Here is a 12154-nt window from a genome sequence, read left to right on the forward strand (position 1 = left end):
CATTCCCCGTAACCCTTCCTATAAGGATATTTTTTCGCAAAGTGCGAGGGCATGTAAATAATTTAATTTCCTTTTTGTTTGCTGCAGGATGTTATTTTTTCTGACCACATGTAGTCAACAGTAACAGGGGGAAATAAGGGTAAAAGAAAAATAAATGGGGGGAGAAACGGAGGCTGCTGCTGTTTCTGCTGCTGCTGTTGCTGCTGCAAGCTCACTGGGAAGGCAAAATGGACTCTCCTGTCCCCTAGGCAGTGAGAAACAATGGCCCTTCTCCACGGGACATCAATCATAAACTACTATCGTCTGACATTTGTCTATACATTTTTACATTTTCTGTCCATAAACACACGTCCTGGATATTTACATTACACGTCAACAGAGAGCCACTCAGACTACATTTAACAACCTGAGTCTAAATCCCGTGTTATCGCACGCCACGCAAACAAGCGGCGTGAGCAGATCGCGCGTAACAGTTTTGGGAAGAAAGAAAAAAATCATCATTTGAATCTACAGTAGCGTGTGTGTGTGTGTGTGTGTGTGTGTGTAGCCCACATACGTGAAAGGCGTTCAGACTTCCTTCCACTCTACCCAGACCTCCGAAACCTTCTACACACACCTCCACAAGCACACACACACACAAGCACACATCCACTAAGCAGTGCCCCGAAAAGGGTCAAACTGTCGTCAGAAGAAAATCCCCCCCTTCCCTTACAAAAGTAACCACTGCTGGTCAAGACGACATCACATGAACTTCGCACAAAAGCCAGCAAATCCGCAAAGAATTGCGTTTGTCAGAACTAATGCAATTGAGGCTTCGAGCATAAAAAGAAGAAAAGGAGAGAGAGAAAAATGCGCCTATTTATCTGTGCGTGTGTGCGTGTGTGTGTGTGCGTGTGTGCTGTTTGAGCATAAATCTACTATATCATAAATGCGTGAATCTTTGGATAAAAATGAAAAAAAAAAAGAAATTTAAAAAGGCATTTCCTTTTGAAGTGGTCCGGGTCCAGAGGGCAACTGGTTTCCCTCAACAATTTAGCAATAAAGTAAAGTCGCAAAGCATAACCGGCGCACTAAATCCGGATATTCAGAGGCCGGCTAAACGGGAGAGACAAGCCCGGCTGAGCCGAAGACAGCTCGGCGTCTACACAGCCTTCACACCGAGGGAGCACTGCAGCTTGCAATAAAAAAAAACCTCTACCTCTCTCTCGCTCTCTCCCACACACAGAGATAGACACACAAACACACACACTTGCACAATGGAGAACTAACAAAGAAATAATCTACAATTTAAAATGTATGAAAATGGGCTCACTGAAAGAGCAGAAAGGTGTGGAGCAGCACCCCGAATGAATTAGAAACACACGCTCGGCTGTGAGGAGAGGTCAAATCAAGAAGTGACACATATCGCCCACAGCTCAGCACTGCACACTGGACAGGAAACGGTGGAAATAAAGCTACGTGAAATAAATCGGGGGGGGGGGGGGGCCTTCCCCTCCCTCCTCTAGATTACAGTAGAATCGTGAGATCTGCGCCTTTAATGTATTTAGCAAATGAGAGATGCCTACAGATTAATATTCTGCACAGAACATCAGACCATCTCGCGTTTTATTGCCTCTAATGGAATGACAGCGGATAGCGGTGCGCTTAGAGAACAGCCAAGGTATACCTCCATGTAAATAAAAAAAGATTAAAAAAGACAAAATAATAATAAATGTGTAAACTAAAATTCTCTCTTACTTGAAAAAAATGAACATGAAAAAAACGGCATTCAAACGGCTACAATCACACACACAACACACACACACAAAACAAAACAAAACAAAAATGACAAAAACAGAACTGTAAAATAATTTCCTACTCACTGGCAAGTTACATCCACCGTGCGGCGAGTGGCTTATAATGAAAGAAAAAGTGCGAAAAATATTCAAAGTGAAAATCCCGGAGTCGCAGAGATGAAACATGTGGGATTGATTACATCCTATGCTGCTGCAGACTGTGGTGTGCAGTCAGTTGAGGTATGGGAGAGACGCATCGTAGAAGTTCAGGCTTGTAGTGAATCGAGGCTCGTTCATGCAGCCGGAGACTCAGACACGCCGGTAGGAGGGAGGGAGGGAGGGAGGAGGAGGAGGGAGAGGTTGAAGGGGTGTGTGCGCGGGGAGGGGTGGACTCGCAGGCCTATTGGTTTGAGAACGACAATGTGAAAGCGTGCCCGTGAGGCGCTCCCCCACCACCGCCCCCACCTACCCTTTTCTATACACCCCCTCTCTACGCCACACACACACATACACACACACCCCTTTCTACAGTAAATGCGCCCTGCCATTGGTTGCCGTTCGGAGCCAATGAGGAAGCCGGAGGATCCGCGGAGCAAAACGGCGGGCGTTTGATTTGCAGCCCTCGGCGCACTGCGCGGAGAAGACAGGCGGCACGGAGAGGAAAGGAGCCGGCTCTGCCTGCGCTTTCTGATCGCTGGTGGAGAGCAAACAGCGTCTAGCCTTTTATGCCGTGTGATCCCGTTGCAGCCCTCTGTGCTGTCTGTCTGACTGCAACGCTGTTTTATTATTATTGTTATTTTGCCTGACAGCGATGGCGTGGTAGTGTTGTTGGCGCTCCTTTAGGGAAATCTCCCTTTTATGCTCTCCTTTTTTGATCATCTGCTAAATAAATCCTTATTAGAATTTGAATGTACTTTAGTGAACAAGCCTGCTCTGTTTTGCATGTGTGTGCAACTAAAGTCACAACGAGACCTACATTAGCAGGCCTGAAGTTTCAGTGTAGAGTGCAGATTTGCTATATTATAATAATAGTCTGCTTAAAAAGGGGGGGAAATGCTATTGGAGTCCTTAATGGTCATTGCAGGATAATTCAGGCTCTGTATAAAGGAATGTGTTATAGGTTTACACCTTTTAGTTAATATGGCGGGGGATTAAAAATATTGCATCTGTTTTAGGGAAAAGTTATGATTGCTGTAAACACACAAGATAGGCTACGGTATACTGTATATTACCTATATCTATTTATTTATATATATATATATATATAAGCTACACACACACACACACACACACACACACACACACACACACACACACACACACACACACACACACACACAGGCAAATTGAATCACTGCATAATTTGAAAGCATTACTGTCCTTGGGGTTGGCCCTGCACACGGTTCACTAATTTAGCCAATTAAAAGTGGAAGGATATGGGGGCTTGTGTGTTTCCATGTCGAAATATATGAGCTGCTATAGGCTAATATTGCCGCGCGGGTTTGTTTATACGTGGAGGCAAAGGGTTAAAACTCGGGCGCTTCGGTGCTGCGGAGCTCCCGATTGGCTGGCAGGTTGCCAGAGCACCGTCAATCACCGAGTGTAAACAAGGCTCTGATTGGCTGCTGGCCAGTCCGCACTGGGCTGCCTGAAAAAAGCAATTACTGCCCTTGCGGTTTCAAGGCGGCCCCGTGCTGAACGATGAAAGGAGATAAGGAGGGGCGGTTTCAAGGCGCCCCCCACGGCGAACCCCGTTGGCCCCAGAGCAAAAGGAGAGTCAAGAGTGACTAAATCAAAGGGAATACGGTTAAAAACAACAAAAAAAAGGTAGGGGGGCAAATTACACGTTGTAATAAATGTAGGGGATAGATTCGCGGAATGGTGCAATAACAACTTGTTTTTTTAGAAAATGGAGGCGAGGACGGCAACAAGAACCGGAAAGCAACTATTTCTCTACCGAGAGGGAGCTCTTCTTCTTTCTTTTATGGTGGAAGAAAAGTTTTGTCTACAAAGGAGACAGCGGGAAGACGGCCGAATGTGGGTTTTTTTTCTTTTGAGTTTTAATAAACAGAATAAAAGCATTTTCTCATCTAAACGTTAAAACGGTGACACCACTGTATAGTCGGAACCGAGCTTTGATTTTGGGCGGCACGCACGCGGTGTTTTGACCAAAAACTTTTTCTTTTTTTATTGCCAACTAATCAATAACTAAGTGGACATTTCCGGGTTCACGCGGGAGTATAAACGGTAGGTCCGTGACGATAATAAGTTGGTCTTTAAATTGTTTGTGAAAGGGTGTCGGAGGGTTTTTGTTTTCAAATATTCCATAAAATATTATATATAAAATATTCCATAAAAATATGGAAACATTTTTAATTAGAATATTTAAATATATGTCATTACTTTGGCTAAATGTTCGAGTCCTATTACAAAAACACACAAAAAAGGGTCATGTTTCATTCTGCAGACAAATCCTTGCAGCCAGCCTGTGTGCTTTTTAGCTGAACTTTTCCACCACCGGCACCACTGAGCACGCACTTTATAAAGTATATCCAGGCTGTTCCAACTGATGTCCCTTTACATTAAAACAGAGACTCTCTCCCTTTGCTTTGGTCCAGTCCCAAACAAAACATTGGTGGGGGGAGTGGAAAGGGGGGGGTTGGAGTGAGCCAAGCTGGTCTGCAGCCGATAGATAGCTTATAAAACTGTACTCGCGCGGAGCGAGGAAGGGGGGGGGAGATCTCGACACTTTCGTGTGAGAGGAATTAATTGATACATATAAAATTCAAATCAAATAACGCCAAAGCGCGCAGATTTATCGCGGCCGTAATTAGATAATCGTTACCGTCTTTTCCCATTTACCCAGCAGCCTGCGTGTCCGAGCCCTGCACTCTCCAAAAGGCTTCAGCCACCACATTCACAGACACACACACACACACACACAAAAAGATGCACAAAGCTGGATTTTATGAAGACTCGCACTGTTGTTCAAAGTGACTATTTTAATAGCCCAAATGTGCTTTGAGGCCAGTAAGACGTCTCTAAATTATAACGCATTAGAGTCCATTAAGGTACAAATTAGCATTGTGAAAGCTGGTGCTGTTGGTCCATCAAAATATGCAGGCTGTGTATTTACTCACCGGGCCTCAGTGTGAAGAAATAGATTTTTTTAATATATTTATTTTTAATGAATAATTATTTTTCTAATAAGGGAGTTCTATTACTTGCATGAAGGAATATATTAAAAGACCAGGTAGACCAAATATGTTTTACTTTATCTCACGCCAAACAACAAAAACTCCTGCGGAATACAGCGTAAATTTGGATCTTAATTAACCATTACAGTAAATGATTAAAATCAATGTTGACGCTTTTCCTGACTCCAAAAGCTTTTTTTTTTTTTGGGGGGGGGGGGGGGGGGGGGGGTTGTTGTTGTTGTTTTTTTTAAGGAAAATTAGAAGGAAAACGAGTACTACATCCAACCCTACTACCCAGCGTGCTGGGCAATGCATGTGCAGCAGACTATACTGACTATACCTGGCCAGTAATAATTAATATTATTATTACTATTAACTGACTTCATGTCCCCGCTCAGTCTCCTGAAGGTGTTGTCCTGTGCGCTAATGACAAGAGGGACAATAATAAAGACTCCTGCTCCGCAGCTCACAAAAAAGGGCTCCGCCACTTAAAACAGAAATCTGCATTTAATTTATTTAGTGACAAGGAAAAGCCTTTTACTGCTTGATTTTTATTGGTTCTCTTTCACTTAAAAAGAAGTGGGGGGCTGGGTGTGCGGGTCGGTGCGTGCGTGTGTGGAGACAGAGACGAGAAAGCACAATACGCACACACGCACACCCAAGCCTCCTCTGGTCCGTGTGCCAGTGTGTGCTACCCTAGAAGGAGGGGGGAGAGGAATGGAGGGGGGTGGGGGGTAATTAATGCGGATTGACTGATTGCTCTTGAAACAGACCGGTCCTGCGCGCGGATTGTCCTCGAGCAATGAAGCGTTCCTGACTGACACTTTCCACCTACCCTTCTTCGCTTCCTCTTTTCCACTGCTTCTTTCCTTCTCTCGCCCTCCCCTTTCTCCCCTTGCACACTGGGAGCAGTGGGCGAGACCGCTCGAGCTCGGCCGCTTTTTCCTGACGTCCAGCCCCGGCCAGCAGAGGCACTTTTCTGCTCGAAAGCTCGGATGTCACATCTAACAACCCAGCATTTTATTTTATTTTTTAACTTTATTTTTCTACTTTTGTGGGGAGGGGGGGTTGCTTCCAGACTGTGCAACTCTATCAGTTCACTTCAGATTAGCTCTGTCTGAATATATCAACTTTAGCTATCTCGTGACGAGTCACATCACCGTAAGGAGGAATTTTCCGCACATTAAAAGTAGATAGCTAAAGGGCGTTTAAGTCGCCTTCTCCCCCATCCTATAAAACCGAATAAACGTCTGAACTGCTAAATGGGAAACATTATTTTTAAAAGGATAACCCAAGAGCCAACGGGAAACACATTGAACTGGTTGGTTTTTACATGTGTCCAAATGGAGAGCAGTCTCCACGGGAGGCCCGTCGTTCAGGGCAGCCCTTCTTATTCTCACCAGATATTTCTGATAGGCCTTTAATGATGAGAATTTCCAAACGGGGTCATTCGCCAGGGAGACGCCCCGACAATCCAAGGTGGTGCAACCCCCGTGAGACAATAGAGTCATATGAGAGGAGAAAAGAAGAGAAGCGCTGCCAAGCTTTGGGACTGTGTTATAAAATAAAGGAAGAAGAAGAAGAAAAGGGCTGTTCCTTTTCCCCGATCTTATAGCGGCTCGCTCTCTCTTTTGGTTCCCAACACATTTTAAGACATCAACCTGATCACAAAAACAAAAAACAAAAACAACAGAGGAAACATAGTGAAAACACAAGTTGACTGGACACATACAAACAACGTGACCTTTTCTCCCCTGTGTGCCGGACAGATGCTGCTGTAACGAGTCAGGAAATGCGAAATAAATAAATAAATAAAAAAGTTGCACTCCTCCACGGAAACACTGTAAAGCCGTATGTGTACTGACACCTTTAGATCGAGACACTGCGTAGCGGAGGAAGATGATGATGATGATAATGATGGTGACAGAGGGAATGGCTTGGGAACCAAATTAGTGCCTGTCACAGAGCCATATATCCGGCTGTAACCACCGCCAGGCCTGTACGGATGAGATGAAAGCACCGGCATCTATTTATGGGCCATCAAAACACGCAGGTGGAGGCTTTAATTATCATTACCATACGAACATAAACAGCCATATCGTGTGTGACTTTGCGCTGTTTGCGCTGTAAGTTTGTACTCAGCAAAGGGTGAGGAGAGAGAGAGGTGGGGGAGTAAGCAACTTTGGGAGATGTTGCTATTATACACACAAATAAGTGGATTAAATATAACGCGTGTCTGATGTGCAGCGGGGCCACTTCAGCCTGGTACCTTCTTAATTTGTGTATTTGTCTTTTAAGACGTCGACAGCACTTCCTCCACCGCAGAGACGTGTACATGCACTCACACACTCGCGGGACGTTGAAAATGAAAGACGCCTTTGTATTTCTCTGGTTGCTCACAAAAAATGTTCATATAATACAGAGTATCTCCACGAGGGACAGTAGGGTCAAGAGGTCACCCACTTTCTGCAACGAGCCACACAGCATTTCAAGAAACGCCACTGATTCCTTTAACCGGACTTCTTTTGCAACACAGGACTTTGCGTGACTCCATCACGGTGACGCACCAGCAGCAATCTGACTGAAGAAACAAGACTTTCAGAAATCTTTCAACTCTGAGGAAGATGTTTTGAATAGTTTTGAACATACAGTCCTCAGGACGTCCTGGAGTCTGTTGCTCAAACCATAATGGAAGTCTCATTTTGAATGTATTTGATAATAATTACACAAATCACGAGATTGTGGATCATCTAAAACCCATCCAACAATAATTCGATTTGGAAGTGTGCTCATATGTGTTCAGAGATTGAGCTTTAAACAAGTTAAACAAAATTTGAAAAATGTGAAGATAACTTTAATTATAATAAAGGTATTTATTATAGTTAAAGTATATATATATATATATATATATATATATATATATATATATATATATATATATATATATATATATATATATATATGTGTGTGTGTGTGTGTGTGTGTGTGTGTGTGTGTGTGTGTGTGTGTGTGTACATAATGTTATTTTTTTGGTCCATACAAAATGAACACTAATTAAAGGCTACATTATAATTGGAGCAAGCTTTATTCCACCTGCTAAAAAATTTGCTGTATAATTTTAGATGATTTTGGGCCATTAAATAAAATAAAATCCTAGTAAAATAAAATACTAAATTACTAGTTTTTATTTTAGTTTTTAGGACAAATTCCAGATGTGTGTGTCTAAACGATCAGAATTAAAGGGAGTGTTTCGTTCAGACTTCCCGTGTCTGCAAACTGAAGTTTATTTTCTTTTCCTATAAAGCGTCGGTGTGTTGGCTCTGCTTGAGAACTCTGGGAACTCTGCACGCGGGCGTGAACACTGTATTTGACTTCACGTAATCACGTCGGTCACAATCTTTCGTTAATTATCTAAACAATGGATGCGTCTTTGAACGTTTATTTTTAAATAAATAAAGCACAAGTACAAAGCAATAATGCAGTGGAAACTTTGTGGTGGTGGTGGGGGGGGCTGGAAAGAGAAATCCCTGCATCAGTCTCCAAATCCAGGATCAGTCAAAACTACCCCCCCTCCCCCCTTGCTGCCACTTTATCAAACTAAGGCAGAAATCAGACGAACTGCCTGCCAACGTTTTGCCCGTGTGTGTGTTACTGTGTGTGTTATTGTGTGTGTGCGTGTGTTGCTGTGTGAACAGAGACAGAGTGAGACAAGCAGATAAACAAGAGCTCAGTGTAAGTGCACAGTTTTGCCGCGTAACTTAATATAACAGGAGAAAACCTGATAAATTATAACACCGAGCTAAGGGGTGTCACTCGAAGAAGTGTGTGTGTGTGTGTGTGTGTGTGTGTGTGTGTGTGTGTGTGTGTGTGTGTGTGTGTGTGTGTGTGTGTGTGTGTGTGTGTGTGTGTGAGGCCCCAACTGACAGACCTTCTCGCATTAACTTCATACTCTTAAAAGTATCCATCTGTGTCTGATGACAGATATCACACGTTTTAGGACAAACCGTTGTTGGAATCGTTCAGCCTACAAAAGCGATTCTGCAACGTTTTGTGTGTTTTTAGATCTAAATAAATAATCACAGCTGTACAATCAAACATTTACATAAATAAATAATTTCATGTACGCATACGCTACTGGACTGTGGGGCCACGGCTCAAAAAACGCTTATAGAAATGTTTAGGCTAGTTTTTAAAAAATGGCATTGAAAATACAAGAAAACACAGCGATCGATATATAGATATATATATTTTAAGAAAGCACTCCTTGAATAACGTCAAACACAAAACAAAATACCACCTACCTAATAAACAGATGTTCCCCCAAAGCGCCCAGCTTTAAACTAAAAAGGAAAGAAAATCAAATGAGTCTTTCTTCCTCCCCAAAACTTAAAAATAATCGAGCTTAACGCGCATTCAACTGTGTAGCCTTAAACAGTCCTCCCATTTACTTACATGTTAACTCTTTTTTGCCGTATTTACCCACCGAGGGATTTCTCCCGTCTACAAGCGGCAGGATCTTCTGGATGTGAGTCTCCGTGAAGCTTGTATAATAGCAAATTTATGCCCGGATGACGCGTCCTCTCGCTCCCACAATGGAGCTAAAGCGCTGACATTAAACAAAAAATTGATGGAGAAACTCTCCCTTGCTCCCTCTCCCTCTCTTTCCCATGCACTCTCGTCTCCTGCAGGAGACTAGAAGCTTTCTTGCATTCTGTTTTTTTTTTTTCCAGGGGAGGGGGCAACGGGACATCATCAGGCATGCTTATATGAGTCGCGCACCAGGAATACTCCCACTCCCATTCCCACCAACAAAGGTGTAGCTTGAGCTCACACACATTTACTCACACACTGACACACACACACCTTTTTCTCACCACTACTGTTTGTTTTCATTTGTGATTGTGCTGAACCGGATCTATGCGTGAAGGTGGAGCAGGAGGAGGAGAGCAGGCCAGTCACACATGCAACTTTCTGATATTTAGCTTTAAGAGGGGGTTTGTTTTGTTTTTTCACCAAACTGGCCTCCCTGTGCTTCCTCCTCACTCCACAAGTTTGATCAGACTACTAAACTAGGTCTACCGTTCATCTGCGTACCATGTTTTGGCCTATCACGGCGCTGTAATGGAAGGCAGACCACACCAAACTCCTTGTTTTTATTTGCGGAATAGTTCAAGTCTGGCATGAAAAGGAGCAATCAGTCCTTTCTGGAAATCTAATTGATAGGCCCATTTGTTTATAGTGGCGGTTATTTGGCAAATGGTAGGCCTAATTACCGCCTGGAGGTCACAGTTTACCCACCTTTCTTCTTTTTCTTTTCTTTTTTTAAATTCACCACCTGCTCTGTATGTAGACGCTTTCCAGAGTTTCTAAATTTTTATTTTTTTGAGGGGAGGTTTATTTCTGAAGATAAGCAAAACAAACAAAAACAAAACAAAAAACACCCAAACACAACAACAACAACAACAACAACAAAAAACACCGCCATACACACACGGCTTCAATTGTAAAGCGCTATAAACGTTTAGCGCGGGCGTTAAAGAGTCCGCGGTATTTCTGCGCGTTCGCCTCCGCCGCCTTTGATCAAGTCCGAACGGTCCAGACAAGTTTGCGCGTAAAAGTGAATTTATCTCCACGGGAAGGAAGTCGAGCCTGCTTCGCTGCGTCTGCTGTGGACTGGGAAAAAAAAGAAACAGAGACGTGATTTCAAATGAAATCGCACGCGAAGACCGTGCTCCCTTTAGGAAGGGCGCTTCGCTGATAAAGCGGACACCTACGTACATAAAACCAGTGAGACGCAGGATGGAGAAGAAGCTTGGAAGTGATCGCAAACTAATGTTTGTGCCGCTTGTTTGCTGGGAGTCGCCTGTCCTTCACGGACAGCACCTCAGCCACGGCTTTCTCCTCTTCTCCCCCTCCAGTGCAGCAGCCCCCACCACCACACCACACCTCACTCATCCACCACACTGGCTGCCCCGCGGGTCACCGCTTCAGGAGCACCACGTCACCACGTTAACCCCTGCATCACCGCGTCCGCAAGCAGGGCCAAGAACCCCGTGGGCTTGTACAGAAGGAGGGAGGAGGGGATCCTCAAAAACTAGGGTGCCGAGGACCTCCAAACGCCCCGAAGGGCGGGTCCTGAGTGTCTCCAGCAAAAATGAGGAACAGGTTTCTTTTAATTTATTTCAATTCACCCAACTACAGTTCAGAATATCTGCGGTAATTAGTCTCCATTCGCTCATTTTTCTCTGTCTTTTTTTCTTTCTTTCTTTTTAGTAACGGTTGTGAATTTTCAACAATTACGAAATTTTAAATCTCGTCAACCGTGAAGTACCCAAGCCATATAAATGGTTACACAACGAACAAAAAGTGAAGTATTGCAGTCGAGAGGCTAAAAATAGCGAGCGAAGACATGAACATGCTCAAAGCAGAAAAAAAAAAAGATTTACATGACAACTCTTGGTTAGATTTTTTGGGGGTGTTGGTGGACTCGTCTAAGTAATGAAACGCTTTGACAATGTGACATCAGACGTTTCCATCCCAACAGCAAGAAATATGCTTTACCAGCCCCAGCAGGCAAATGCACTTACACAAACTCAGAGTTCAAGCTAAGTAATTCTATTATGACTCTTCCAAACCGCTGCTGCCCTCATCACAGTGTTGAAAAATATAAACTATTCTCAAGACCAAAAGCAACACAATACATACATAAATCCTTCCAGTATGGTTTTGGCTCTGGCTCTGAAAGGATTTATGGGAAGGGGAAGTGGGTAGGTCACAGCATACCCCACCCACTGAGGAACATGACCTTCATTTGTCAATGGCCCGCTGTTGCATTGTGGGTCATGCAGTTTGGAGAAAGTTATTCTCATTCCATTTTACATTTGCATAGAAGTCAACACAAGCTCGTCTAAACTACATCCTATTTTAATTTAGGTGTTCCTGACATTTACACAGCTTTTCTCTTTCCTTCTGCACGGCATTACACCCTAAAGCCTATATCTGTATCATCAAAGAAAAGAAAGTGCTTTCACTCTACTTCTGCCACTTCAAATGATTGTGTCTGTGTTTTTATCTCACACATCATCTTCTTCAATTCTTCCACAAGACATCACAGAAACTCATTTGTTTGTTTCCTGTCACAGTTGCGAATTGCACCGTTTCAGCCGCCCCAGCAGTGCATGC

The 12154-nt window shown here is 43.6% G+C and overlaps 1 protein-coding gene across 2 annotated transcripts in view; it reads right to left on the minus strand.

Moving 5' to 3' along the window:
- The window catches only part of bahcc1b (BAH domain and coiled-coil containing 1b), a 62993-nt gene extending 53335 nt beyond the window's left edge, over window positions 1-9658 (minus strand). Inside the window, exons 1-2 of one of the 2 annotated variants that reach the window (XM_012922206.4) lie at window positions 9425-9658; window positions 9274-9312 (exon numbers count right to left, since the gene is read on the minus strand). The gene's annotated coding sequence lies outside the window, so the exon portion shown is untranslated. Of the gene's footprint in view, window positions 1-1862; window positions 2067-9273; window positions 9313-9424 lie in introns of those variants that run through there. The other variant, XM_012922205.3, reaches the window with a different exon arrangement.
- Between the last annotated feature and the right edge of the window lie 2496 nt (window positions 9659-12154).

Source organism: Maylandia zebra, linkage group LG8, assembly GCF_041146795.1.
Source record: "Maylandia zebra isolate NMK-2024a linkage group LG8, Mzebra_GT3a, whole genome shotgun sequence".
Taxonomy (NCBI): domain Eukaryota; kingdom Metazoa; phylum Chordata; class Actinopteri; order Cichliformes; family Cichlidae; genus Maylandia; species Maylandia zebra.